Source organism: Furipterus horrens, unplaced genomic scaffold (assembly GCF_987537825.1).
Source record: "Furipterus horrens unplaced genomic scaffold, mFurHor1.1.pri manual_scaffold_4, whole genome shotgun sequence".
In the NCBI taxonomy this organism is placed as follows: domain Eukaryota; kingdom Metazoa; phylum Chordata; class Mammalia; order Chiroptera; family Furipteridae; genus Furipterus; species Furipterus horrens.
In genome coordinates, this window is record NW_028327174.1 from 46095537 (window position 1) to 46121372 (window position 25836).

Sequence of the window (25836 nt, forward strand, 5' to 3'; positions counted from 1 at the left end):
TGCAAAATGAACAATATTTTTACAGAAAAAGCAACCCACTCCTTCTGTACACATAATCACAAAGCTGCACTGTAATTGAAATGTTTATTCATTTATAGCTTATTTGTGTTCTACATTTGCCTGTGGCTGGGCCTCTACAGGTAGAGTGAAATGGATTATTGCAAATTTGATTAATGGTGGTGAGCAAGTATACTCAGACTGAAACCCCTCACATTTCTTCTTTCATGCCTCATGAGAGTTATTAATGATTCAATCTTAACAACTTACAGAGTGGGACTGATCAGGGTATGAATTAAGTATAAAGTTACAAATCATTCATTTAGTTATAGTTTCTCTGGTTTAAAAGAGAATGTATGATTATCTTATTAATTTCAGTGATCACTGGTTTGTTCTCTACAACTTTGCCAATGAATTGTCTAGAATTGGCTTGCATGCCTCCGGTGATGGAATTCTCATTAGCATATGGGAAAGTCCATTCTAGTGCCTGACAAGTCTGACTTTTTTAGAAGTTTTTTCTAAAAGTGACCTGAAATTACTTCTCTTGAACTTACATGTTGTGATTGTTGTTCCAACTGCTGCAGCCATATCAAAATTTCCTCTTTCATACAACAAACTATTATATATTTAAAGATACATCACATAATTCACCTACGTACTTTCTTTTCAGGGAAAACATTTACAAATGACTTGACCTCAAGATACTTTATTATCTCGCTCACTATTGTGTCAATATTTTTTCTTAAAATATGGCTTTACCACTGGATTCATTACTCCAGCTATGGCCTGATCGGCACAGAAGAGAGATATGCTAAACGTGAGCTATCACTTCTCGTGTTTCAGATGCTCTGTATATTTAGCCCAAGATTACATTCGCTTCTGATAATCACATCAATGTATTGATCTATGTTGAATATACTGACAACTATTCTTTGTCACATAAAGTACAGCTAAGCCTGCCTCTCCCATTCTGTACCTACCTAATTTGTTTATGAACTAGGATGATAGAAACTTACATTTAACTTCATTTGATTTTAACTTGTAAGATCCAAGACATTTTTGCATTATTTTAATAATATGCGCTTTTATCACTTTCTCTCCTGTAATCTATTTATCTGTGTCAGCTTTCTATTACCTCCAGGTTTGAAGCACAGAACTTAATCATGCAATTCATTGATTGATATATTAAGCCTTGGCATTCCCTCTAGGTGGGCATGATTTTATTAATCAAACTCTTTGGATAAGGTCATTCAACCAATTCCAAACCTATAAATATCACATTGTAGTTAAGAACATGGGCTGAAAGGTCAGAGATCCTAGACATGATTCCCAAACCTATGACATAAAAGATGTAAGGTTTTAATTACCGTTGATAGTTATTCAATCCTTCAATATTACAGTTTTCTTACTTTTAAAGGAAAAAAACGTATCCACCTCTCAGAATCTGAGATGCACTTTAAATGGAATGGAGTACGTAAATTAATACTGGCTATCTCCATCATTGTGCTATTTAGGAAGACACTGGCTGTGATAACAAACAACTGTAAGATTTTAGTGCTGTAAATAGTCCAATGTGAGCTGTTCTGGTTGGCAGGTATCTCTTTTTCATTTTGTGATTCAGGGACCCAGGCTCTTTTCGTCTGGGAACTCAGCCATCCCTTAAGATCTCCATGTCTTCTTTATCTAGGTAGAAGAATCTAAAGAGAGGGTGGAAAAGGCATACCTACTTCATAACTACCATGGCCTACACATGAAATAAATCACTTCAACTCATATTCAATTGGGGAGAACTAATCATGTGACCTCACCTAGCCGTAAGGAGTTCTCAGGAAATGTGGTCCCAGGCTGGGTGGCTACTTCATAGTGTTAGCTCAATACTTGGTAAGCGAGAGCACACAGTTTTGGTGAAAAATTTACCATCTCTGCCACAATCACCACCATCACTACTACGAATATCCCTTCATTTAACCATATGCGGCTCATGTTCCTCTATCTTGTTCAGTAAGATTCTGAAGCATCTATGAAGAAATAACTACCTGATATTTCATCATATTCTTTCTGTTTACCAAAAGGTTTTGAAGCATCGTGAAATTATTACAGAAAACAAGAAAAGAACCTGATAGATAATTCAGGCTTATACCTTCTGACTTGCCTAGAGTTGTCTTAAATTATAGCACAGAATGCATGTATCTCATAGCCTGGTTGTAATTTTGGCAAAGGTAAGATGAGCTGGCCAGCGGCACATCAATCCTACACACAGAAAGAACTTTAGACTTCCGGCCAAGATGGAGGCTTAGACGGACGCGCTAGGTCTCCCTCTACAACTAGAGAGGAATACAACTACTTCAAAACAAAGTATAACTAGAAATTCCAGAAAATAAAACTACACAGAAGCCCAACATATGAAGTTATAAACCAGCGGCGCTCTTTGGGCAGGTAGGGGGAGCGAAAGGGGGCGGTGCTGTTTGCGGTCGCACCTGGGACAGCGGCGGGGAGAACAACCCCGGCTGCAGTCGAACCCCCGGCAGCTCGCGACCCCAACGCTGGGGAAAGCAGCCACCACATCGCCTTGAACAGTGAGGCCCAGGGGGGCGGGAGGACGGATCCCGGTCTCCTAGCGGAATAACCGTGTGAATCCATCTTGGACCCCCGCCCCCAAAGAAAGCGCCACAGGGCTGCGAAGTACGTCGCGGACAGGCACCGGTCGCTGGATTGTGACGAGTACACAGGCACCGCCCCCTATAGCCGGCCCAAGAAAACAAAACGCATCTGTCAAAATGAGGCAGACAACTATAGAAATCCCGGTGGCACAGCTCACCAGGCAACAGATGGAGAACCTGACAGATGAACAGATAAGAAACCTGTCAGATGCTCAGTTCTGGGCCATTGTTATCAGGTGGCTTACAGAATTCACAAAAGATCTGGGAAAAGATGAGAAAGAAGCGAAAAACACTCATACTGAAAGAAACAAAACCACATACGAGACAGATGGTGAGGAAATAAAATCCAGAGTTCATTTCAACAAACCGGAATATGGAGAAGGAACAAGCAGTCAACCAATGCAGTGAGAGGAAATGGGAAGCAACGATGAGAGGATCAGAAACCTCTGGGACAGCTATAAAAGGCCCAACATAAGAATCATTGGTTTGCCAGAGAGCGAGGAAGATGAACTAGAACTTGAAAAATTGAGTGAAAATATAATAAAGGAGAACTTCCCAGACTTGGGGAAGGAAATAGACTTACAGGTCCAGGAAGCACAGAGAGTTCCAAAAAAACTGGACCCAGGGAGAACCACTCCAAGACACATTATAATCAAAATGTCAAAAATTAAAGATAAAGAGAGAATCTTAAAAGCAGCAAGAGAGAAGAAAAGAATTATGTACAAAGGGGTCCCAATTAGACTATCAGCTGACTTCTCAAGGGAGACCCTGCAGGCAAGAAGGGACTGGCAAGAAATATTCAAAGTAATGAAAATCCAAAACCTACAACCACGAATACTCTATCCAGCGAAATTGTCATTCAGAATAGAAGGACAGAGAAAGTGTTTCCAGGACAAAATAAAATTGAAAGAGTTCATTAGATCCAAACCACTGTTATATGAGATGTTAAAGGGACTGGTTTAGAAAAAGGAGGATCAAGACAATGAAATCTAAAATGAAAACTGCATCACAAGAAACAACAGAAGCTAGGGAATTGAAACAAAGGCAAACTAAACAGGCAACGAGAGTGGAAAAAGAACTATAGGTACGGGGAACATATTGGGGGGAGGTCAACAGGGAGGGGGAATGGGGAGAGGGAGGGAGATGATATAGTAATTAAGGATCATGGTAGGAGGGAATGGAATAGACAGAGAGAGGTTGAGAAGAACTGTATGCACAACTAATGGACATGATCTAAAAGGGGGGGACAACTGGAGGGAGGGGGGCCACTGGGTGGAGGGGAGCAGAGGGAAGGGAAATTGGCACAAATGTAATATTATAATCAATAAAACACATTAAAAAAAAAAAGAACTTTATCTGATATATAGTTAAACAAAATCTTTTAATCCAAATAGTTAATTTAAAATAACTTCCTAAAATCTATTTGTTGCCTTCCTTATCTTAGTACATACCATTACTTTTTCACATTTTAAAGTATTAAAACTCTCCTGTGGACATCATTATGATCACTTATAATCATCAATTGCTGTGTTATTACACATAAATATACTGTATATATGTAATCATGTAGGATTTAGGATAGTCAGATATGTACTGCAAAGAAAAAAGCATGACATTGCCTATAATGCTGTTCGAAATAATAACAGTTTAAATTTTGCTGTATTTCTGATACTTTTCCTGGTAAATGCCTACATTTCATTATTTGGTAAATATATAAATAGATCATTGTTCACTCAGGCATTCCCTATTATTGGATGCATGTCTATATGATTATTATTGCATGTGCCATAATGCACTGGGGTGCAATCTTAGCCTACTGCTCTTTTAATTTTGCATACTTATTTTTTTTGCACAGTTGTTAATTGTTCTTATATTTTTAGTTGACCTGAAGTTGAGCAAGATTAATTACAAAGCACTGAGCTATACTAAACACATGCGCTCAACATGTATTTGCCAGTTCCTGCTGCCTCAAACGTTATCACTATGTTGTTTAATGTAAATGTTAACTGAACAGTCCTAGGGAGTGTCGTGCTATGGCCTTTACTAAGGATCTGGGAGAGCTTGCTGTAAGAGACCAAGAGTAAGTTTTCCAGGTCAAGAGAACACACAAAATGGTTCTGTACAAGTGAAAAGGGGTTAAAAACTGGGATCAAAGGTAGGCCAGATAAGGAATAAAGTCACAAAGGATTGATATGAAACTGAGTAGTGTTGAGAGAAGGGGGAGGAAGAGGTGAGAAAGGGCCCATATATTAGGTCTTGGTGTTGGCACATTGGAAGTGAGGGAGCTAATGGCTAACAGCCCCATTTGACAGAATCCCCACCTGTTCCATGTATGCATTGCCTAGCTACTTGTTCACACTCAGCAAGATCTTCCTGTGCTCATGGCCTAAAACACACCTCTGCAACAGGTAGAATTCTGAAAGTGTTCCCCCAAGATTCCCAACCCAGGTTACTCAAACACTAATTAACATGCTGCTTAAAGGGTCTTATAGATGAAACTAAGATTACTGATCATCCTTAAAGTAGGGAGTGTGTCTTGGATTATCTCAGTGGCACAATGTGGTCACATGAGCTCTTCAAAGCAACATTAAAAGGTGGAAGGGTTAGTCAGGGAGACGCAGCAGAAGAAATGAGGCAGAAGGGAAGTCAGAGAGATGCACAGCAAGAGCAGGGCTTGACCCACCATACTTGGTTACGAGATGGAAGAAAGGGATCCAGGTTAGCAAGTGGCCTTTAGAAGCTGAGAATGACCCTCAGACTTCAACCTATAAGGAAATTGACACCACAGTCTTACAACTGCTCCCAACAATCAGAATGAACTTGGGAACAGATCCTAGAAAATCAGCAGAGCCAGATTATGCCTCATTTTCTGATTACACAACTGTGAGCTAGGAACTGGATATTGTTTTAAGTCATTACATTTGTGTTAATTTGGTAATAGCCAATGACAGAAAACTAATACAGTTGCTATCATATTTAAGCATAACTTCCTGTGCCAAGTACCCAAACCTTTGGCTATACTCCTCTCTTTGCCTAAAATGTTCTTTTTTCCTCCAGGTAGCTCCTGCTCGTCCTCTGAAATAAGTGTGTCACCTCCTTCAGGAAGTTTTCCTTGATAGGATTCAGTATGACTTAGATGCTCTTGCTCTGTGTGTCCTCAGTAACCTGTGCATATCTCTATCATTGAATTTATATACTAGTAATCACTGATTTACTCATCTATGTTCTTCTTAAAAAGCCTTAAGTAACTTAAAAAAATATATTTATTTATTTATTTTTAGAGAGGGGGAAGGGAGGGAGAAAAACATCACTATGTGGTTGTCTCTCACATGCCCCCAAATGGGAACCTGGCCCACAACGTAGGCATGTGCCCTGACTAGGAGTTGAACCTGTGACCCTTTGGTTTGCAGGCCAGCACTCAATCCTCTGAGCCACACCAGCCAGGGTACCATAAATAAGTTTTGATGAGGACTCATATCTGGTCTAACATTACATCTTCAGTGACTATTACAGTGCTTAGCCCTTAGAGTCATGCAAAATGTGATTGCTGAAACAATAGCTGAAGTAACAATAGTTCTCCAGCTACTATCAATGGACTGAACCATAATGTTCAATCAGAAAAACTAGGCAATGATTATTTTTCCCAATTTATAGGAAAGGTATAGTGGTTAAAATTTTCTAATTTTAAGTTGAATCCTAAAAATTATTTTTCAGAATTTTCACCACCTGCATGCCTTTTAGGGAGAAGTAGTCCATAAAATTACAAGAGAAAAGTAAATTAATAATCATATAAAAAAAGTATTTTTTCATGAGCTTATGTTTATCAGGTTGTGAATTTATATTGTATACATATAATCTAGTACTGTAGTACTAATTGGTAAAATTGCCATTTCATGTGATACAAATATTATGTGGTGTTTTATATTGTACTCCAGCATGTGCTGTAATGGCCCACTGGCTTCCTTGTACTCCATTCCCGGAATCAGGTAGAGGGCCTCTGATGTATAAAATCATGGATTCGGGGCTGTTTGTTTAATGATTTGCCCACTTCTGTTTAACATGATGTACAACAAAAAAGAATCTGGTTCATATTTGAGATAAGGCAGTTCATTAGGCCTCTTTCTCATTTTGCAGACCTACCTAATATATACATATAAGCTCCTATTTTCTTCCCATTTTATTCTTAATGCTTTTATCACATGCCACCCACCACTCATTCTAACACAAAGTCTCCCTTTTACGGCAGGTCATCAGAATGTTCTGCAGCACTGTGAGACAGAAAGTGGTACACATCCAACGGAAGCTCCTCAGGGCATTTCAGCAGGCAGAATGTAGAATGATGAGCAGATGATTTGACTAGAATCTCTGCCAAAACCTCCACTTTTGTGAAAAGGGCCTTTGGGAGCTGTGATAATGAGGTGTGGTTAGGCTTTTTGACATCTGCTCTTACAGACAACATGAAAAGCCCTCGCCCTTCCTGTACCAACACCGACAGCTGAGTCAAGGAAGCCCTGTTGACCCGCCTTCCCACTAAACCTTCTGCCTTGGTGAAAGTGATCAGGACATTTTATCCTCTGGGGACCTAGGGCTGGCAAACCAGGAAAGTTTAGTCTAGTGAGAGTAGTAAACTTCACTCTACAACTTGTTTGTTGAATTGCTATCCAACTTTGCAAATCTTCTCTGAGCTGTTAAATGGGCAGGGGAAGACGTAGAGGCTATGGAGACATGCACGTGTGAACTGCTTACTGCCTAACACCCCCTTATGTTGCGCCATTCTTAACCAGTTTTCCTGTGCAATCAGGTTGGTGAACATGATAATTTTTACTCTCATAATAGCCCATTTTTGTAAGGAACATATGCCTAAAAAACTTAGTGATATTCAGCAGTCTGCTCAGTTTAACATAACTTTGATTAGCCATGTCGTATGTCTAAGAGGTCTAATTTTCTAGTCCCTAATAGAAGGGCTGCCTTAGCATCCTTCACTTTGTAATGATTTTGTGGAAGAAAACCAAAAGAAAAAGAAGTTATAAATTTGTTTAAAAAATAATTAGATAATAATGGCACTAGAAAAGCAAAATTAGTTTCATCTCCAATCTCTCAAAAGCATCATTACTCCACGTGTGTGTGCTGAACATTTGGGAAGGACGTTCACATTTCAATTCATGAGAGCATGACTTGGTCATGGCTCTCCAATGGACTGAAGGAGTTTCCCTAGCTTTAAGCACAGCCAGCGTACTCCTTGGGATAGATTTGAGAAGTGCAAGAACCTGGGAGAATATGTAAAACAATTATCTTAACCAGCAATAATTTCACATTTAGGCATCCTCCTTATTTAATTCTCAAGGAGTCAAGTTTTCTAGTACATACTTGTTTCTTGTACAGATGGATTCTCACTAGGGAGATTTCTTAAAATTATTTAATGCCTATGTACTTTTTAATTGTAGACCAACTTATATCAATCTAAACTAGATGAACAGAGGTAAATAGGAAAAAAATCAAGATCCTCATGATCTTTCATATTTTCTTCTGTTCCTTTGATCTATGCATTTGCCAAAACAGAATTTTTATTTTTATATTGTATAGTATTTTATACTATATAAGAATAATTTTGACTATGTGTAATTCCTCATGTTATGCCCCTTAGAACTAATGTTGTTAACCTAATATTTATTTGTGTAATAAATCATTTATTAAATATTTGATAGTACCTGGGGAGCAAGAGCCGTATATTTTCAATGCTTGGCACTCAGTAATGTTTTTTGAGTTAATACTGTGTGCCAAAGAAAGTGTGGTGGAATTCAAGTTGAATACAAAGATACCTCAAACCTGGAGGAACTCATAGTCTAAAGAGGGAAACAAGTATGTTTTGTTTGTGCTTGGTCTTAAGTCTTGGATCATAAATATAATTAAATAAGGGAGTGAGCAGCTTCTCAGGCAAAGCACTATGTCCTAATATTTGAGGATTAATTATCCGCTGACCTTCAATAATCCCATTTTAGCATCAGTATTTGTTTGGGGGATGGCTGCTTGATGTACTGGGTGTAGTATACAAGTATTGAGCAGAAAGATCCTCTGTAAGATCCGAACTGACTCACATGGAGCTTTAACCAATGATTTACTTAGCATTGATGTGTCTATCCGCTAGACCTGAAAAAGGATCAATATAGCGAACTCTATTTCAGCAGGCAGCTGATGAAATTAAATCCTTATTTTAGTTAGATCTGAGAATGGCTTAAGAGATGAAGTAGAAGAATCCAACCTGGTATTTGGGGGAGGAAGACGCACGTACAGTCCTTTCCAGATAATATTTGAAAGGGGGCTATGAAATACAGTAAAATATTTGGGGACACTTTATGAGGCAGGAAGGCAAATATTGCCAGGCTTTAAAGATCACATTAAATTACCAGGCCCGTCTGAGTGACTTCCATCTCCATGTATGATTTTAGTTATTCCTGATTTGAGCTCCTCTTTTTTTAGGCAAGCTGTTCTCTTTTCTCTTTTAATAACTCTGGTCATATTCCATTTGGCTTTGCTTTTCTGTTTATCCTTTGCTGCTAATTCTGATTCATTTTTCCTTATTGCTTTTCTGGTCCTATTTTCACTCTTACTCCATTTTGTTGCTTAGCTAATTCAAAGGCCCCTTAACTTGGTAAAGAGACAGAATCTGAGAGAATTGGCAGATGATCATGGTTTCTCGAGCAGCTCAGCCCTAACTGTGCTATCCCTGGGGGCCAGAGGGCCAAGGAGTTCCTCATTAGTGTTACCAGTTAGTTACTCCTTGACTCTTGTCTTTGGAGGTCAGTGGATAAATAGTGAGGACTGGTAGGCTTTGGAGACAAGCTTCCTTGCTCCTGCTGCTTTCCATTCTGTACAAGTATCTCCCACATGCGGGTCCATTTTGCTTAATTGTTACCGATCCCAAGTACTTCCTGTTCTGCCACTATCTCCCCCTTGCCCTCTTGTTAGTTTTACCGTGCTCATCTTTTTCCCTTTTCTCCTTGTCATTCATCATCATATACGGTATTATGTAACTTAAATTTATTATTTAAAATTTTCTTCCACTAGAATCTAAATACCATCATTTTTGTTTTTCACAAATACAGCCCAAGGATCCAGAATAGTGCTTTACCTCTTAGGTTATTCTTAGGAAATGTTAGTTGAATAAAAGAATGGATGACTTTCATATCTATGCACATCATTGCTATAATTGGGAAAGGACTTGTTTTTCATTATTAATATTTATTTAAAACATTTGTGGGGAATCTTCCCTTCAATCAAGTATTATTGCAGAAAATGGTATTTCTCTCTGCAGTATAAATATTAGTTTGTTACCATGAAAAAACATATAAAGATTTGTGAGGATGACTTTGATAAGCTAGAGATGCTAAAAGAATAACATATACATATATATATATGTTATTAACCTGTCTGTAATATACAAAAGGGTATGACAGCACACTGTACCTGAAAGATAAAATCAAATATTGTCTTGCTGCTCCTCCATAACAGGAAACATATCTCAGTAAACTGCAATGCTTAAGGGTCTTTTTTATAAAAGAAAAAGAAAAAAAGGTTCAGAGACCTTAAATGAGCAAGGAAAAAAGCAGTAATGTATTGCTATTCTTCAACACTTAAAGAAAGAACTTAGAGATGCTGTCAAAATGAACTTTTCTGCACCACTATAAGGGGATATAGAAGTCATTTTAGAAAAAATAGATTTATTTTATAAATAAAAATCCAGAGTTTAAAAAACTGCTTCTAACATCTTGGGACTTATGTGCTAGATGAAATGGCTGAAAATGTGTGAAATTCTGGGTTTACCTGTTTTTAAGTGAATAGCAACCAAGCATAATTTTTTGACAGAAGGTTCAAAGGCCTTATGCCAAGAGCTGATTAAATTGCACAATTAAGTGAGCAGAGATGACAAACAGGACCAGCTGTAGACCAAGGACTGGGCCATGTCAGCTGTGCACACAGTGTGAACTATAGAAGTGTCCATTTGGGGGAAGTAATAATGAAAAGGTTGCTGAAAGAAGGAAAGAAAGCGAGCAACCCACTTTCATGATATCCTAATACTTTAAAAATGTAGCCTCCAAAACTCCCAGATTTTGGAAAGAAACAACTTTGGATTTAGGGAGTGGTTAATTTTACATGGAATATTCTTATTGGTTTTCTTATACTATTAAGCCACATAGATGTAAAGCGAAAACACTGTTTCTTCATATCAGGCTTCTCTATGAAGGATATGCAGAAAATCATTTGTAGAGCTTTGAAAAATACCAAATCGTAGGTTCTACTTCAGACAGATGGGATCCGAATGCTCTGGGGTAAGGCTCAGCAGCTGTGTAATAGGGACATTATTCAGGCGATACTAATGTCTGTTGCTGGCTTCTTGTCACTACAGAAAGAGAACCCATTTATCTAGATTCTAGGTAAGTGTCTGGAAAAATATATCTAGATAAATGAAGAGAATATATAAAGTAAGAAACAGATGATCAGTAATTATTTCAGTTAAGTACTCCTCTGATTTACAACTCTGTATTCACAATTCTGAAATCTCGAAAGCTTTGAAAAGAACAACAAAAAAGATTTTATAACAACTCACTGGGTGGCAAAACCTGCCCTGTCACCATGGATAGTGACTATTGCTAGGCACTGTTCTAAATATAAACTTGGATATATTGATGAACCCAAGGCACGTCCTTGCTCTCATGGAGCTTAAGTTCTAGTAGTTTTAGGACTGATTAGACTACATTCTAGGAGACTTGAGAATCATGTCATTGCACACCCAGAACAGGTTGATTTCCCTTGATGTGAAAGCATATATGAAGAAAAGCAACCTTCTATTTGAGGACAGGGGCAAAAAGAATATTCAGAATTTAGTGGGGAAGTCAGATGTGGATAGAGCTAAAATACAATATGAAAAATGCTATGAAAGCACACAAATAAAGGATAGCTCAGAACAATGGGCACTATCAGATTTCACAAGAGGGTAAACTTAGGTTTTATTAACAAGCTAAAAGGTAAGTTTCAGCCCAAGAATGGGCAAGATGAGTGACTCCCAGGGCTGAGAATCAAGGAGGCATCGTGAGGTAATTACAGGATAGTTGAGGACATTGGAAATAGGAGAGGAGTCCCAGACAACAGATGTGGGAGGACCTTCCTCCCTGAGTGTCAGAGATAAAGTCATTTTCTCTGGGGGCAGGGAGCAGGCATTTCTATAATAGTGAAGCAGCCAGAGCCTAGGATTATAGCTGATGGAACTGTATTCTGGTTGGGCTTTGCATCATTGTAAAACAGGGAGAATGAGTTGTTAATATAATTCAGATTCTAACTAAAAGTAAGCATTATCGATAACAGAAACCTCTTACAATTCCAAGTTTATTACATGAACATTATCCAGTAATTTGTAGGCATTAAAGGGATAATATATGGTTCCTTTTCCAATTGCCACTTAAGAAAAAACCTTAGTCAAGTTGAAGGGAGTCAGAGTAGGCAGGTAAACTTTATTTAGCTCCAGAATACTCTTGATTTAGTTGCAATAATAGTTCCTGGCTGGTTTGGCTCAGTGGATTGAGCGTCGGCCTGCGAGCTAAGTGTCGCTGGTTCGATCTTCCAGTCAGGGCACATCAGAGAAGGAAAACTCTGACTCCAAAAAACCTCCGCTGCCTTGCGGCATACCTCTTCAGGGGAAAGGCTAAGGGAGTAAACCCCGACAGAAAATCCGGAGCCGGAGTCCCTAAGGTGGTTTGACGTTGTAGTCAACACCGGCAACTCCTGCGGCGCACCTGAAGCCAAGCTGTATTGACTCCGTCTTTCCCTTGGACCCTTCAGCTGCGAAGAGATGGGGGGGGGGTCTGCTGCATGGGCAACAGCAGACCCTCCATATCACCCTGCCCAGGCTCTGTAGCTTCAGCTTCACTGGAGAGGACACTCCAGCGTCATCGCAAGATGTCGATTCAACACGGGAGGAGACAGATACCGTGTCACTCCCGAGTCGGACTGCACAGCCATTCTCGGCGGTGCAGATAGACTCTTAAGAAGCTACACCATCGTCTCTCAAGACGGACGGCTGCCGACGACGAATTATGTTCAATTTGTAACAATGAAAATACATCCTACATATCAGATGTTTACATTATGATTCATAACAGTAGCAAAATTACAGTTATGAAGTAGCAACGAAAATAATTTTATGGTTGGGGGTTACCATTAGGAAGGTTGAGAACCACTGTTCTAGAATAATAACCTTATATATTGGGTTATTTAAAATAGTATCTCCCTAGACCTGTATTAATCAGTGTTCCCTGGGAAACTGAACAAATAGGATACATATCGATTTATTCTTTCAATTGGCTCATGCTATTATGGAGGCAGAGAAGTCCCATGATCAGCTGCTTGCAAATGGGAGACCCAGGAAAGCAGATGATGTAATTCAGTCCAAGTCTGAAGGCCTGAGAACCAGAAGCACCCATGACCACAGGCATTAGAATATAGATATTCCAGCTTAAACAAAAAGAGCAAATTTGCCCTTACACTGCTTTTTTGTGCTACCCAGGGCCTCCACAGATTAGACAATGCCCAGCAATCCTAGGTCACTTTCCTTTACTCAGTTTACCGATTCAAATGCTGATCTCTTCTGAAAACACCCTCACAGTCTCACTCATAAATAATGTTTCATCAGCTGTCTGGGGTCCCTTAGTCCAGTCTGGCTGACAGATAAAATTAACCATTATAAAGCCCCACAAGAGTCCTGCGAGGGATGCCTGGACTCCCACCCCCACAGTGAGGAAGAACAACCCCAGGCAAGTCACAGTGCTCAGGGGAGAGCTACAAAGTTAGTGCTTGGTGCTTATTAAATTGAACATTGCTTTAAATTGAGAACTAGCAACTTCGTTTTTTTTCTTGTACATAATGAAATGTGTGGTAAAAAACAAACAAAACAAAAAAACCCAACAACAACAAAACCTCCTTTAAAACAGAAAAGATTTAATAAGCACATGAAACACATAAACATTTTCCAAATCTCACGATCACATATAAGAGTTCAGAGATGCACATTTTATGTATGAGCAGAATCAGTTTGAGCATAAAGACGAGTGTATAAAAATAAGATTGCTACTAAATTGTGATTTGAAAAAATTTCTCACCTTCCTGACTTAATAGAGCAATCAGCCTCATTTTTATAAACTCTGCTCAAATAACAAATAGTTATCCTTAGAGGAGAGTGATGTGGGAGGTGGGTTTGGGAGAAAAGGGTGATCACCTACCAACCCCATTCCCTCGGCAGCCATGGAGTCTTCAGGGGAACACACGCAGCCCCCAAAGTCCTCTGCACCCCAAGCTGGGCACCATGCCTCCTTCCCTGATTGCATTGTCTTGCAGAACACATTGGATGTCCAGTGTTTTCACTGTTTTCATAAGGGAATTGACATTTTTCAAATGCAAGTGTAAGTGAGGGAAGAGGGTTAAGAATAAATGGCCTGGTTTAGCCGCAGTACTAAGTGGCTCTGTGCAAGCTTGCAACTTTTCTGCGTCTGCTTCTCCATTTGTTAAATGAAGGTTGCCAAACTTGTCTGACTCTGAATGGCCATGGGTACACAATAACTGATGTTTCTAAGAGTGCTTTGAAAATGATTGTGTACCTAATGCAAGTGAAGTATTGGTTGAAAGCACTGAGTGAATGAAATATGTTTCCACAAAAAAATTCTGAAAATAGATGATAAATTATTCATTGGAGTGAAACATCATTAATATTAATAAGGTAGACACACAGTCCATTGGCTAAGTGCTTGGACTTCGGAGTGCGCACTCCTGCATTTAGTCTGCATCCTGGTTTTGCCACACTGGTACCTCACACCACTGATCAAGCCTCTCCAAGCAGCAGCTTCCTGGTCTATAAAACTGGGAATGTAGTAACACCTGGATCATAGAGAAAAATGCATGTTAATTTGTTGTCATTAAACATGCATTAAGCTCCCAAATATATGAAGTGAAAATTTGATTAGCTTTTTCTCTGCTTCAGATTAATTAAAGGTAGAAATGAGGTGTAGGGAAGGGAGGCATTTGTCAAGTGCAACCAGCTTCTATACTTGTAGACTTAACAACAAAACAGAGAATTGATGGGGTTATTAGACTATGCACCTTTGAAAATTATTGAAAATCTTTATTTTTTTCTGGAATTAATTCTTTCTAAATATTAATTGTGACTTTCTAGGTTTAATGATGAAAACTTGAATTCTTTGTTAAAACACTGTGTTCTATACAATGTTAAAGTGAGGATAATAGAAAAGATGTGGGAAAAGTTAAATTGTTCCTGGAAATATGGTGAACTAGGAAACAGGAAAAAGCAGCAATAACAACCACCACAACCTCAAATACAAAACACTTTGGCTAGATATGTTTATTTTGTTTAAAATCAAACAAATATAATAAAAACAGCAATCTTTTAAAAACCACGGTCTCTTTTAGGAAAGTAGAGGATATACTTGGAGATCAAAAATAAAATGTGACACAAACTCAGATAAGTAAGGAGAGGGACAGTGACCGGCCTAAAGCCATCTACCAATCATTTGTGACTTAAGGTTCTTGTTTTTACACTTCTTTGAGAGAAATGAGACAAACTGAGAGCCCAGAAAAGATATTGTCAAATCAGGAACACTTGATCTAAAGCCAGGAACTCTGGAAAGCTACACTCTCAGTGAGAACTGACTAAAAAGAAGTCGCCTCAAATAGGGAGGCACATTAGAGAGTTGGTTGTCTTGTCATAGGTCTGGAGAGAGTAGAAAATGAAGTCTCCCCTAAGAATTTATAACCATCAGCTATTCCTCAAGTGAGTAGACCACCCCAATTCTCACCACTCACAGGTTTAAAAAAATTCCACACTAAAAATTTATTTTAAAGTGATCCCTAGATGGAAGTTTCTTTGTGTTCTTCACAGATCCAAGCATAAATCCCCTCTGGAGGAACACATGAGCAAATCAGTTCCTTAAAATTCCTAGACAAATAAAATGCCAATAAATGTGGCTGAGAAATCAAAAATTACAAAACACACAAGGAAACACTATCATGAGTAATAGTAGTAAATACAACTAGCAGAATTAGAATCACACAGATTTCAATTTTTAGAATTATTTACATAGAATATAAAATAATATTTTAAAACAATATATTCAAATAAATAGAAAGGGAATGGAAAATATAAGTCAAGAATGAAAGACAGGGTCATCTGAAAATGACCCAAACGGAACTTTTAGGAATGAGAATATATAATGATTGAAATGAAAAATTTAGTCATAAGGTTATAGAGCATGTTAGACAAAGGTAGATAATTAGTAAAGTATAAATTGCATATGATATACATATTTCCAAAATGGTGTACAAAGACATAGAAAATATCTAAAAAAGAAGGTAAGAGATGTGAATTGAGTTCTAATGTGGGTCTAATTAAAGTTCCAAAAAGTGAAAAAGAGAGGCTAGGAGAGAAGCAAATTTTTGAAGGAAAAAAAGACAGAATTTTTCTTGATTGTTTAAATGCATTAATCTTCTCCAGAAATCATAATAAACTCAAAACAAGGAAAAAAGTTTTTATATCTAGACAAATGAATGTGAAACTACACAACATTAAAGAAAAAAAATCTTAAAAGTAATAATTTTTAAAGAAATGCCAGAGAATTACTTGTAAAGAAATGACAGACAGTTCATTTTTACCTAGCAACAGTGAAGGCCAGGAGAATATTTCCCATGTGCTAAAAATTGGAATGAAGGAAATAAAGATACGAGCATAAAGTAATGTAAAAAAAAATAAAGATACTGTAGAGAGGATTATAATATTCAAAAAATTTTGAAAGCCTAATAAAATTGACAAATTCTTATAAAGCCATATAAAAATGAAAAAAAATCAATAGAGACAGAATGAGATAAAAGATATAACTATTTGTTCCACTCTAGACAAACGTTATAAAAATAACATTGAGCCAAAAAAAGCACAATATAGAAAAATCATACAGTATTATTCTGTTAAACTATTAATTAAAAAATATATATTAACTAAACAATATTTTGTTATATTTATGGTTACATCCAGAAGGAATAAAACCACAAATAGAAACATGAAAATGGGAACTAAAACTCAAAGATTCCGAGCTGTGGTTACCTCTGGCAGGGGTAGATGGGGTGATTTGACTGGGGATAAGTACACAAAGGGCTTCAAGACCTTTGATTTTATTGTATTTTTTAAGGCACCTGGTGGGAACATGGTTTACTTTCTACTTATATTCTTTATGTATTATTTATACATTATATGCCCTTTGATATATATGAAATTTTAAAGTAATTCTAATGAAAACATTTTGAATAAGTAGCTGAATCTGAAAAGATTGATTAAACCATACTTACTAGGTTTAATTTTTTTAAGTATATTTTATTGATTATATTGTTACAATAGTTCCAATTTTTTTCCCTTTGCTCCCCTCCACCTAGCACTGCCCCCCCCAGCAATCCCGCCCAAGTCCATGCCCATGGGTCGTACATACAAGCTCTCCCGCTTCACCCTTTCATATATTCTTGTTCTTTTTTTTTAAATAAATAAATGATTAATTAATTATTTTAACAATAAAAAATAACAATCCCTCCCTCTCAGACTTAAGACCCTTTATAATCTTATAAACGACAATGGGCGAAGGTCTAGAGCTCCTCTAGCTCCTTCAAGGTCTCCATCCTACCTACCCTTGGGTCCAGAAATCCCTAATAAGAGTGGAAGTGTGGAGGGGAGGGTGGCCTTTCCACATGGGGGAGGATCGTGCAGACTCCAGGTTAGTTGGCTGTCCCTGGACCACAGCGTGCTTGGTTTAACAGGCTGGCCTCCTTGTTGGATTCTGAGGGCAACAGATTTGGCAACAGAGTTAAAAGGCATCATTCAATCCATAGCCACTAGATGACAAAAGGCAGGTATTAATTTTTCAGTGCCCCACATTAGGGGGAAAACGGGCTTCTTTGGAGGAAGGTGTACCAGGCACATCCCACCTGTCCAAAACCCTTTTGCCCACTATACTTAGTTTGGGCTGAGGAAAATATTTTAGGTTTTCCCCTTCTCAGACCTCTGGGCCCTTTCTGTCCAAGCCATTAGGATAGAAAAGAGAAACCAGTTTTAAAGTGAAGCCCACAGACCACCCCATGCTTCACCAACCCAGCCACTTAGTTCAGCCAAACTGTTGAGTCTCAGGAGGCAGCGATGCAGACAGGGTTAAGTGAGGCATATATGTACAGACAATCACTCAGGTAATGAGATCATAGGCTTATGCCCTTTGAAAACGGAAAACACATGTTAATTTCTGTAACATAACCCACAAACAAGTCTCTAAATCTGTAAGACTGTCTTATTGGAAAGACATCCAGTTGCAAGGCATTTGACATTCTTCTTGCCTGAAAATTAAACATCTTCGATGATACCACAGACATAGTTTAACTTTCAAATGAAAACATATTTTAAATGAAAAGAAGCTTTATATACGGTTAGCTGCACTACTTTATAGTCTGCCACCGATCATCGTGATTTTCCTTGAATAACGATTTTTCCAAGATTACCCTCCTTGTCATTAAAGGGATTACATTAAGTCCATTTTTAATGTATCCTGCTCATTTGTTCATTTTCATAAACACAACGAGAGTTTTAATTTTTAAAATATGCCCTAAAACCAATACTTTGCTTGTATTTGAAATGAAAATATTTGGCTTTATTTTTAGACAGTGAAGGCTGTTAAGTAGGATTTTTTATTTCAGAGGTACACATTCAGGTTATTGCTTTTGAATTCCTAAGAGTGCTATTATGTCACACAACACTCAGTCCATAGCATTATAATTATATCTGTCTTCAGGCAACAATAAAACATAGAAATAATGCTTACTTTCACTTATAAACCACATTAGTATGTGGTTGCTTTTATAACCTCTCAAATTCTGAAAACAAAAGTGGTTATATCAGATGGATGATTATCAGCCTTTTCTTGGACTTACTATCAGCTAACAGTAGAAATGTCAATCTAATTGAATGCCTTTTTACCACAGCAACCTATAGCTTTGGATTTATCACTTTATAAATTTGGTTGAATATTTTCATAAAATATAATTATTAAAGCAAAATGGCAGGTAACGTGGTAATCCTGGGCCTGGGAGACTGAGCCAACTTCTTTGACTCTCTCATTAAGGCCCGCATGTATTAAACATTTCATTCAGAAAACTGGAACACCGGAATCCTGAAAATGAGATTGCTTTTCCTTTGAGTATATGTTTGCTCCTTCTGTTCCAAGGGCTCCTTGGTGGATAATGATTCCTACAATCATGTTTCTAAAAATAACTTTTATTTCTCTTCCTATGGGCCCTCCATTCATATATACAGTCACAAAAACATCATATTAGAGTATATTTTGTATAATTAATTCCTCTAGTCACAATCACTTATTTATATTAACAAAAACAGAGCAGATATGCATACTGAAAACCATTCATTCTTTCAAGCCAGAAAACAAAAATAAATGTTCAATCATGTAATATTGGACTACTGTCATTTGATAATTTAACCACTCATAAGGAATAATACATCAGAAGATGGTATTTTTCTTCTGACTTCTTGCTCAACAAAATCAGAAACAACTCTCATTTTTTCATATATTCTAAATTAATTCATGTGGTAGAAAGCAAGTCGTACTGGGGCACATTGTATTTATTTTGCATTTGTTAACACACTATTTGAAACTCTGCAGACTTTGCTTGGGAAAGTACTTTTGATTATGTATATTTCTGTATTCAGGTGATTCAGGTATATTTTTCTAGATGTTCTATATTCTGACACATGCCCAATTTCCTTAGTTAATAATAAAACAGTCTATGACTCATTGTAAATCAGTAAGGATCCTGCAATAAGGTGCAATACATTCACGAAGCTGGTGGAGGCTATCATTGGAGATAATAAGCAGGTGCATTAATATTCATGCTATATGAAATCCTTCTAAAAAGCTGTAGAACACATTCCAAGTTTTATGTTTACCAGTATATGTTTGCCAGTGATTTTCAAATCGTTCTTGTAGCAATTCATTCAAGGCATCACTGGGTAATTTAGAAAACTTCCATCCATGGTTTCCATTTACTTAATTATATACTCAGCTAATGTTCCTCTGTGAATACGTATAATCCTTTCTGGTTGGACCTTGGGTCTTTCTTTGTCTCAGTTGGAAGTGCTGTTGTGTAAAACTGATTGTATATGCATGTCTGTGTATGTGTTATGATGTGGATGGTGAGAGTCAGCGGGCAGCAAAAGGGCAAAAACACACAGCGCTCTATACAGCACAGTATTTCTCTCTTGCCAAATAAATACAATTTAGACTTAGTTTCCACATAGATGACCTAAGAGGGAAGGAAAGAAAATAATGCTATGCTACAATGGATGCAAATTTACCAATAATACTGGACCAACACACAAGGACACACAGGCTGGCAACTGTCCAACTCCCTCACCTCTGTTACATAATTTGCCAACCCCACAAATGAGGCATATGAAAGTGTACTAGTTTTTAATCTTTAAAATATGCAATTTATATGTGTCCTTATTTAGTTCATTGATAAATACATTTACAATAAAGCAGATATATTATGCATATAGATCATGTAAGTCTGCATCTCAGGCTCAATATTCCTGTTCTTTGAAATCATATTTGATTTTTAAAATGTTTCCAGGAATTGACAAAGACCATCTCTACCTCTTTTAGAATTTTACCTTTACACAGCCTGTGTCTTTCTACCTGTCCAGGGGGTAAAGGGGCAGGGCTGGGAGGAAAAGGAATACTCCACCATCTCTCTCCTAGTACTCCTGCCTCCACTGTCACCCACACCTCCCTTAGCACTGTCATCACCACCAATTGCTGGAAGAGCGTTCAGTGGAGGGCACTGAAAGAGCTGCTGGGAATGTGCTACTTATCCTAGCCTTCTTCCTGCTCTGCTTGATTCCCTTTGCTCCATCTCTTTATCCTTTTATTCATTCATGCATTCTGTAAATATTTACCGAGAGCCAACAGTACACCAAAATACAATGCTAGACGATGGGAACAGAGTGAGAACAAAATGTACAAAATCCCTGTAATCATGGAACTGATATCCTGGTGGTGGATGCATTTGCAGGGTTAATTCAGCCACTTTAGATCTTTTGACATTTTGTAGTCTCCTACCATGTTCAAAGTAGAGGTGCTAGAATTGGGGTCTTTTAATTTCTCCATATTTTATATAAAAGATTTATGTAACATTATCCTCTGTCTTTATATGGGCCTTTGATGCATGGAGGTAGAGTTTCAGGAATGCATTGAGGTTTCTTTGACAGTCTCTTAGGAATGACTAAATTCATGTGAGGCCTTTGCCATTGCTCTTTGGTGATGAGAATATGTTTGCATCAGAAGATGCCAAGACTCCATAAGAAAAAGTTAGGATCCCAAATAAGACATGAGAAAAAACATCACCAGAAAATCTCTACTTGTCATGATGGTGTTGAGTATGTTATTGTGTGACTACTCCATAGACATAGGATGGACCCCCCACCCCAGATTTGTGCAGATGTTTAGAATGATGATGTCACACTTGTACCAAGAGGGTATGGAAAGGTTTTTCACATAGTGAAGTTCCCGGGGAGAACATGGTGGGTCTCAAGTAGGACACACATTAATCAAAACACCCATAATCACAGTATGAGACATGACTGAATGAGCAATATTAAAATTTATAAAGGGGTGTAGACACAGAAGAAAGAGAAAACCAGTGTATGCATAATCGTTTCTCTAAAGAATAGAACTAAATGAAAAAGAAAAGAATTTATTAAGGATTCCAAAACACAATATATAATTATATACTTGAAACCTATATAATCTTATTAACCAATGTCACCCCAATAAATTTAAAAAGACAATAGAATAAAGACTTGAATCTTGAAACTGAAATGGGGAATTGTCCCTAGTAAAGTGTCAGGCAACAGTAGATAAACTTAGCAAAATTATTACATTCAAAATAGAAAATACTGAGGGCATCCAAGCAAAAAAGTAAAATTACCTATAAAGATAGAAAATAAATGTCCATGTTCCAGTTTCCTCATATTTCTCCTTGATGTCACTCAATAGTGTTAAGTGAAACAATGCCTTTATTTCTAAGGGGGGAAATTGAGACTCAGAAAAATTTTTGCACTGAACCTAGTTATTAGTCAGGTATACAGAAAATGAAGTTTGGTTATAGGCTACATTGTTTTCACGAACCTTCCTGAAGAATATAGTACAGAACAGAGTTGGAAGTAGTTGGAAAACTCCAACAGATACAGTGGAAAAGATCATTGAGTCAATTTAATTGTAGGACTAAGTTTAAAAGAAGTGCATCACTTCTAGTTATAGACCAAATATAGAAATATTCCCAAATTCCAACAACATTGAAATGATATGTAGTATAAGAAAATATAAAGTTTTTAGATGAGGGATGATGGTATCATTTGAAGATGATAAATAAAATAAGGATATAAGATATTCAAAATGTCAAAAATTTAATAGGAAAAATATAACATAATAGGATGGTAGAGGGGAAGAAGTCAGAGGGAGAAGCAGAAATTAAACAGTTGTGTCAATGCTCATAGCAGGGAGTAAATAAAATCTGAATACATAGTAAATATACATATTAAATGAAGTTTAATTATAAAGGTAATAAAACAAAATAGAAACCTTTTATATTTCAGAAAAATGCACATAAAAAGGTGTGGTAAAAGATAAAAAGGAAGAAACTATTTAAATAGCTTTATATGTAGTGATATAGGATGATGTTCAAGATATATTGTTAAATAAAAAGAAGTTGCAAAATAGCACAAAAATTATACATATGTTTATTTACTAATATACTTAATATGTGCTTTTGTATTAATCAAATAGCATTGCTTTTAAATGATATTCCACTAAATAATAGCTGTCACAATAAGTGCACTATGTAGCCATAGTTATTGTTATTATGACATTATGTTCCTAATAAATTAATGTTTTCAATAATATCACATACTTAACATAAAACTATATCGAAGAAGCCTACAGGTATAGTATATGTAGTACCTGCATATGAATACCTTATAATCATGCTAAGATTAGACTGGCAAAATTGGACAATGATATAGGATACAAATTAATGTTCAGTTATGTCACACAAATCTGTGAAACCTTCTTAGATTATTGCACCCCTTGGTGGCTGGCCTCCCTTCTCTTTGATTATTAATAGCAATACTTGACTGTAACATATTTTAACATATACAATATCTTTATCTTTTTCTGATAATTCAATATGATAGTCTTGTCTTTATGAAAGAGATGTGAATGATTGCAAAGTCCTTGGACTCTAAATCCAGTTGTTTAGCACAATAGTACATGAAGCAAAATACCTGGGTAGAAATTCCAGATATAAACAATAACACATGAATAAGAAACCAAGGTTCAGAGAGATGAACTACTTTTCCCCAAATCATAAAGTAGTAAGAGGCAAAATAGGATTAGGACCCAGGCAGGCTGGCTCTAGAACTGATGACGTAACAGCACATTATGAGGTGTGTGACCCACTTAGTTATTTAACCTCACTGACTTCTCTTTCTGTATTGGTGGAAGATGGAGAATAATGACTTACTTTATAAAGTTACTATGACATTTATTAAGAAAACTACATCAAGAGCTTTGTAAGCCACGAAGCTCGATAGCAAATGTAAAATATCACAGTCGTCATTGCTGTCTTCAGGCTGCCATTGCTGTCACATCATGGAGGGGCTGAAGATTTCTGTAGAGGTCAGCCATTATTGACTTTTCAATCTCAACACTCATGTTTTTGCTTGTATTGAACAATGCTCATGCCCTAAAATATTCCACTGAGAAAGACTACCTGGCAAGGGATGGTGTGGTAGGGGCCATCATAAAGTTCTTAGTTTTGTGCAAAGACCTAGGAGAGACAAGAGAGAAAGGGAAATATTGTGATGCTCAAAGAGATAAACTTCTTCCAGTTTATGAAAACAACCTGCTATTTCAAATTCTAATAATCTTCCTGTGGGAGAAACATCAACAAGTTTTTTATTGTATTTATGCTACACAGCAACCTTTTTTCATCATTTTTAGACCTCCCTATCCTGCATTTTTCCCACAAAGACTGTCCTTGACCAACAACAGAAATGAATTTAATTTCTCTAATGCAGAAGGTAATTGGATTTTTCTTTATTGAATGCATCCCTTTAATGACTATCTCTGCACCTTCCAATTTAGCAAGTGACCTGACATTGATCTGATGATATGACTTAAAAATAAACAGTTAAAAGCTGAGGATGAAAAACGCTAGCTGTCTAGCAAAGGAAAAAAATGTTTGTTTGTTTGTCCTCATCTTGCCATTTTCCTGGGAAATCCTTTATCCTTGAATGTCATTTTTATGAAACATGCTGCTATAATAATTAGCCATATAGTGATAGATTGTCTCCTCCTAGAAAATATAATAATTATTTCCCAGAAAGTGCCCTGGAGAAAACATTGAAAATTGAATAAAATTTACCCAATAATCATTCTTTTCTTTGAAAATAGCATATTACTATGAAGACTTTTTCTGGAACAAGGTAAATATTGCTGAACAGAACTAATCAAATCTTTTAAAAATCTGGCAAGGCATGAAATATTTAAGTATTTACTTAACTTTGAGGTATTGTAAAAATAAAATTTTGCGCAAGATTGTTATTCAAGAAGGTAATAAAGGAACAGCAAACAAAATTGTTAGATTTGGAAAAATAGTAATTCTTTCCTCAAGAGAGTTGTGATATAAACCTCTTTGTATGCCCAAGAATATACAGGTTTAAAGTTTTCTAATTTTGTCTTTACTCATTTTTAGTAACAATATAACTCGCTTGATTCATCGTTAATTTTTATTCTCTTAAATTTCCTTTGTTTATTTTGATAAATATGATTTTTTTTTATTGAAGACACAATTCATGGGTGAGAAAAATCTTGTAATTTTAACATGTCATGAAGAAAATAGATGAGAAAGCCACCAATAAACAAGTTTTCTTTTAAATATAAATAAAACAAGTGTCTTCTTTTTAAAAATTAATATTAGTTGCATTTATACTTATTTCAGTAATTAACAGTTTAAAGGAATTTGGAGTTTATATTAAGACCACTTATTGTTGAAGCCTTTCAACAAGTGAAGCCACATCACACAAAATCACTGTGCATCCTAAAATAGACGAAGTTGGCATAAATCTGCAGTGTTACTCAATGAAGGTCAATCAACTTTGATTCCCATCAACCAAGAGAGGCTGGGGAGTTCTAGTCCTAGAAATGATGTTGAGAAAGAACATAAAGAAAAATTAAGATCAAATATGTCCTGGAGACTGGGCTCTTTACCCACTGCTCTGATTGCATTTTAAGTGAGTGTGTGAAGCTTTAGCATGCCAGCGAAAGTTCCCAGAAACCAGGATAAGCTTGCTAGAGAATTGGTGTGCCTTCTGCAGAAAGGCCAGTAGTATTGCAGAGGTCACTATCCAGAGGGACTCCCCACTGAATCACAATCTTTCATCACAAATGATTAAATCTCACGCATTCCAGGTTAGGCCATTGTTGGAAGTTATGCTTAAATGTGATGTTAAGGCTTTAAGGGCAAAAGAAAAATCTATTTTAATGGATGGTGAAACTTCTTTGTTACTCTATTCAGTTTTTTCCATTTCATATCAATTTTCTTGATTTTGATACTGTCTTGTTCATTTGGATTTGAACATTTCTAAATAAAACTGTAATAAATTAAATAATGTCTCTTCTCTTGAAGGGAAAGTAGATTTTCTGGGGGGAAAAAGTGTGTGTGTATATGTGTGTACACATATGCCATTGTGTTTTCCTTTATTAGAAGAAAGAAGGAAATTCCTTTTTCATTCCCACCAGTTTTTTTAAAGATGATTCTATTTCATTTATTTATGATTCTTTGGAGTTTTGCTAAAACTATTAATATGAGATGTTGACAATGCACAATTTACTCTTTTAATGCATTTTTAAAAAGCAAGCATTTATATCCTAAGTCATTTTGTCATTTCTTCTTTGAGCAATACTTTAGTATTTTATATAAAAGATCCATAGATATTAAATATTAGAAGGGATACAAAGTG

The 25836-nt window shown here is 36.7% G+C and overlaps 1 protein-coding gene across 3 annotated transcripts in view; it reads left to right on the forward strand.

Moving 5' to 3' along the window:
* TMEM117 (transmembrane protein 117) overlaps positions 1–25836 on the forward strand; it is a 425726-nt gene that overhangs the window by 245234 nt on the left and 154656 nt on the right. The gene's annotated exons all lie outside the window — the stretch shown is intronic.